Source organism: Fundulus heteroclitus, chromosome 22 (assembly GCF_011125445.2).
Source record: "Fundulus heteroclitus isolate FHET01 chromosome 22, MU-UCD_Fhet_4.1, whole genome shotgun sequence".
NCBI classification, from domain to species: domain Eukaryota; kingdom Metazoa; phylum Chordata; class Actinopteri; order Cyprinodontiformes; family Fundulidae; genus Fundulus; species Fundulus heteroclitus.
The window spans coordinates 23,624,765-23,630,764 of record NC_046382.1 but is presented as its reverse complement, the minus strand read 5'-3'; the positions used below and the strand labels follow the sequence as shown (position 1 = coordinate 23,630,764).

The 6,000-nt window shown below is 33.6% G+C and overlaps 1 long non-coding RNA gene across 1 annotated transcript; it reads right to left on the bottom strand.

The window, feature by feature from the left end:
• Positions 1–306: 306 nt before the first annotated feature.
• On the bottom strand, positions 307–1,292 carry LOC118557030. Its single transcript, XR_004927546.1, has 3 exons — positions 917–1,292; positions 436–491; positions 307–346 (listed from the first exon to the last, which is right to left on the bottom strand). It is a non-coding gene; the product is annotated as an uncharacterized LOC118557030 (long non-coding RNA).
• Positions 1,293–6,000: the final 4,708 nt, after the last annotated feature.

Sequence of the window (6,000 nt, the reverse complement as noted above, 5' to 3'; positions counted from 1 at the left end):
TGAAAAGATAACATTTCAAGCTGGGGATGGGTGGGGGGTGTTTCCCCTTTGCCTGGCAAGAAACAGTTATCTTTTGTTTTCCCCCTTTCTTTCCTTTTCTAATTTCACACAGATGTTCTCATGGGAATGCCTTGCTCCCCAGAGCCATTCTCCTCACCGTGCATAAATGACCCAGCTTGAACCGAAACCCATTGCACTCCAAAGTCTATCATTCAGAGTATACAAAAGTGACAGCGTTTCATACCACACTTACTTATGCTTTCCCAAGTGTTTCATAGTCCTTCACAATCACATCGATGTATGAACACGCATCCAGAGGAGAGCCTTTCAGGTCAAACTCAAGTACCTGTAATTCCACATAAAGAGCAGTTTAAACAGTCAATGACTTATTTAACTTGTAAAGTAAATAATTATTTTAAAATAAAATCAACTTACTTCATTCCAAACTGGATTCAACTCATTGTTAATTGCTTTGGTTTTCTTCTTTTCACCTGAAACCATAATAAGGGAAATCTTGTTTTTATCATTATCATTATTATTATGGCTTCTTGGCTCCTGTTGTGGCGTTTTTCCAGGTCTTTTTCTTCTGTTTTTGCATTCCTAATAATAACAATTAAGTAACGATAATAGATACGTTAAAGAACAGGCACAACACCCCAAACAGAGAGGCTATACAGGCTTATGACCTTATAAGGATGTGCCTTCACCATTTTGTGAATCACTGTCAAAATATTCAACTTTAGCCCTGTGGTAAAAAAAAAAAAAAATGCCTTAACTTCCAGCTTTATTATGAGAAGTCTGCAACCAAAACATTTTATTTAGAGAATGGGATTGATCAAAACTGCGTTAAGACTGTTTGCATCTCATTCGCGTGACAAAGGGGGGGAAAAAGTCAAATTAACAGGAGATTTCTCACCTCTGAAGAGAACAGTAGTAATTGGATCTGGGTTTCCAATTTTCTTTTTAGGAATCCCACTCGCAGACTCGACAATGACCCGCAACATGGTGACACAAATGAAGAGAGAGGAGAAAAAAAAAAAAGAAAAAAGTTTGCTGTCACATATTCCGTCAGGAGGGCTGAAGTCCTCAGAGAGAACTGAGATGCAGGGAGGGGAGGACTGGACTACAAGAGGAAACCCTCATTCATGAGTCATATAGCGACCAAAACGCAATTTACCTTTGTGTGGCTTCAAATGAGGAACAAAGATGGACCTGCACACAAGAGCCAGTCTATAGATATTCAATTTGTCTCAAAACTTTTAATCCCAGCGTAGTTAAAATGGGTCAAAGCAGTCTAGGTTTAATACAGTGAAACATCGCCCTCTAGTGAAGATATTGATATTGGTTCAGTAGTTCAAACTTATTCTACGCCAGAGGGCGCTGTTGCATCTGTTCACTCTTCCATGACTTCCTCTCAAAGACACATGAAGCTGGACTGAAACACCGATGGTTGCGCATTCTGATGGCTCTTAGATTGCGACCAAGCTGTAACTTAAAGAAAAATCCGAGTGCCTTTTCTTTTACTCTTTCAGAAAATAACCATGATTAATAACTGCATATACGTTGAGCTAAAACACAGATGGTCACATATTTTTTGATACTATGTCAAGAAAATGCGACTTTACAAAAATCAGTTCAATTCAGTGAAATCCATATCAATTATATAGTGCCAATTCAAAGCAAATGTCTTTTGAATGCAATTCACATGACAGGACCAATTAATGCCTACTCATACAGAAACATAATCAGATCTGTCCAACACATACAGACATATTCAAATTCAATTACACATTTTCGAATATGATCCTAGTTATAAAGCAAAGCTGAGTTATGTTTTTTAATTTAGTTGTTTTTTGTGAATTGCTTTGCTCCAATATAGAATCTAACAGTATGAATCCTAAAATACATAATCTTCAGTATGTTATTTAAATTACCCAAGAAAGGTCTTAAAATTGCCCATATCAACATATGTAGTCTCAGAAATAAATTAAGTGATTTAACAGAGATATTGCAACCAAATAATTTGCACATATTGGCAGTGTCGGAGACTCATTTAGACTCTTCATTTGATGATGCAACTTTAAGGATTGATGGATACAACATTTTTAGGAATGACAGGAATATATATGGAGGAGGAGTTGCTATCTATATACAGAATCATACACCTGTTCAAGTGATGCCAGACTTAATGTATTCTAGTATTGAAGTTATTTGGTTAAAAGTTAGTCTGAAACATCTAAAACCAATACTTATAGGATGCTGTTACAGGCCTCCAAATGCGAATAGTGAATATTTGGACAAAATATGTGATATGTTAGATCATGTTAGTAGTATGAATATGGAAATTTATTTGATGGGTGATTTTAACATAGACTGGAATTCTTCTGACTGTCCGAGGAAAAGCAAATTAATGGGCACAGCAATAGCATGTGGATTATTACAGATAATTAATAAACCAACAAGAATATGTACAAAAAAGGATGGTACTCGATTTGTAGTTTATAAATAGACTACAAATGTGCTCAAATAGCTTTTCGGTGCCAGTTAGTTTTAGTGACCACAATCTTATTGCAATTGTAAGAAAAACAAAAGTTCCAAAATTGGTTCCAAAAATAATAATGAAAAGGTCATTTAGAAGATTTAATCATTTAAAATATGAAAATGGTGTAAGAAATACAAACTGGTCAGAGGTAATTCTACAAAAGGATCCAGAGAAGGCCTTTCAGCTTTTTGATCAAACCTTAATGAGAATTGTAGAAAATCATGTACCAATTAAAAAGTTTACTGTTCGAAATGTTAACACCCCATGGTTGGATCAAGAATTAAAAGATCTTATGAAAGAGAGAGAGCTAGCCAAAAAAGCAGCAATTATATCTAAATTTAAATAGGACTGGCAAGTTTATTGTAAACTTAGAAATTTTGTAACTAAGGTAAATAACAAGAATTTTTTTTATATATAATTCTATATGAAAAACATTCTAGCAATAAAACATGATAGTAAACAATTATGGAATACACTGAATAATATATTAAGAGGAAATAATAAATCAATTCCAGCTTATTTAGAACATGAAGGTGAATTTTTTACTAGACCAAGTGATATAGCAAATCATCTTAATGATTATTTCATGAACAAAATAAACAAACTAAAAGATACTTCACAGCCATACAAGACAGAGTTATCAAATACACTAATAAATAAGATTATGAAAGACAAAACCTGTAGCTTTAAATTTAAGAGTGTAAGTGTTTCTAAAGTGGAATTACTTCTGATGAATTGTAAAAAAAAAAAAAAAAAACACCTGGTGTGGACTACCTTGATTATACGTTGCTTAAACCAATAGTTGCTATTATTGCTCCTATTATTGCTGATATAAATAATTTGTGTTTCATGCACAATATATGTTTGCAAGAATGGAAAATATGTAAAGTAGTGCCAATACCTAAAAATAAGAAAATGCCCTTTTCTAGATCAAACAGTAGACCAATAAGTTTATTACCAATTCTTGGTAAAATAATGGAAAGAATTGTTCATGAACAGATTCAATCTTATTTTAAGAATAATGATTTGATTACAACGTTTCAGCATGCATATAGAGAAAAACACTCAACAGCCACTGCCCTGACTCAGATGGTTGATGACTGGTTCAAGGATATGGAGGAGAGAAAAATAATGGGTGTTGTAATGCTTGATTTCACTGCAGCATTTGCACCACAAATTACTGATAAAAAAACTGGAGTATTAGGGCTTTTCACAAACTGCATTATTATGGATGGAAAGTTATTTGTCGGATAGAAGACAACTAGTTTATTTTAATGGCAGTTTTTCAAATGTAAGGGCTGTGGAACACGGGGTGCCTCAAGGAAGTTGTCTTGGGCCGCTCCTGTACACAATCTTTACAAATGATCTTCCATCTGTTTTAGAAAAGGCAAGAATCTCAATGTTTGCAGATGATTCCACCATATATTTAGCACAAACTAATATTAGTGAGTTAAATACAAAACTACAAAGAGAGCTACAGTTAGTGATGGACTGGATAAGGAGTAACAAATTGGTTCTCAATGTATCTAAAACTACCTGTTTAGTGGTTTGAACTCCTTTTTCTTTACTTTCCAAACCGAAACTTGAACTCACCATAGAGCAAAATTCTGTGGATCAAAAACAAGAGGCTGAACTGTTGGGAGTGATAATTGATAATAGATTGTGTTGGGATAGACATGTTCAGAACTTGTTAACTAAAATGGGTAATAGTTTATCGGTCATTAAAAGGTGTTCAAAATATTTTACACCGCAGGTTGTTACACGAGTACTTGATGCTTTGTTTTTTTCACATCTTGATTATTGCTCAGTGGTTTGGTCAAATACTTCATCAATTAATATAAAAAAAAATACAAGTAATTCAGAATAAAGCTGCACGTGTTGCCCTTTCATGTGGGTTTAGATCAAATGTGGACAAAATGCATGATAGTCTTTTATGGTTAAAAGTTAAAAACAGATTGGTGTATTCAGTAATGGTATTTCTATATAATGTTATAACAAATAAAACACCTTTCATTTTATATACAAAACTATCCTTTAGTACTGATACACATTATTATCCAACAAGACATGCAGTAAGATTATTTATGTTACTTTTTAATGATAAAAGGCGTTAAATGTAAATATGTATTAAATTTTGTGTAAATGTCTTGTATGTATAGTGTGTAATGTGATGTAATACATTGTATTGTCACATGGAAGACTGAAGGACCCCAGGAAGAATAGCTTTTAGCTGATGCTAAAGCTAATGGGGATCCTAATAAAACAAACAAACAAACAAAGGAAACCTCCATCTGAACCCGGTTTAGAAAGAGAGACTATCTGCCATGATTCACAAGTGGTTGAGAGGACAGCAAGCAGACAGAGAAAAAAAACATGCATATTATATTATCTCAGGTTCTGTAAATTGGAGTTATTTTTACCACTGTTAAACTTGAATATACGTTTTAATTTTTATTCGTGGCGTTTCTTTTGAACTAAATTTAGATTAGACTAGGTTGCTCTTTTTTCATTACTATTTTTTGTGTTTAACCTACTGTGGAACAATAAATAAATGTCATCTTATCTTATCTTTAAACAGTAACACTGATCCAGGATTACTTTGTGAAAAATTAATACACAGAGCTCTTTGCAGTAATTCAAATAGTGGCATTGTTTAGGCGAGAAACAGGGTTGTCAGATCTGACAGTTTCCAGCCCAAGCACAAGGTAAAACCCGCCCAACTAAACAAAAAAAGACAATCTTGTACAAATTAACCTCTCTTAAACTCATGTTACAGTAACTGCATCAAACTATTACACACATATTAAAGAACATGCAATTAACTGCACTAATGCAAAGAAAACCCCTCATAAAATGTGCAATCAGGCAACAAAACAACCTACACAGAAAGATAATTTTCCCAATCATGTTGTCGTAGCAACCGCAAACAAGTTATCTAGCCTATCATTGTATATCTAACAAAAATGTATATCTCTCATTCTTTCTCTTACCGAGTATAGATCAATCTAACGTTTCTCTTTCACATATAGTCAGAAAATATTTTGAAGGTGATCAGTTGAGCACTTATCCCAATCTATTCACAATATTGACCATTTCATAGTGACACTTGTTTAACCAGTGACTATTAATCTTTGATGATGTCAGGTTTAACAGTTTTTTGTTTGTTGGGTTATTGTTGTTGTTGTTGTTTTCTTGCCACACAAAAACTATTTTAAAATAATTTTCCTATAAAAACTTCCTAAAAACCCGCCAAATTGAGCGAAAAGCAGCCCCATTTTAACAACCTGAGCAAGGCTATATTTTTCCTTCCCATATTCAGCAGAAGCCCACTTGGGTGGAAACACCTCCAGAAAAACCAGGAGACCTACAGTGTGAGAATGAAGTTTTGGTGTCAATATCACATGAAACTAAGTTATTCAGGTAGTCTTTCAATTTAAAATATAACATTTAAAACTCTA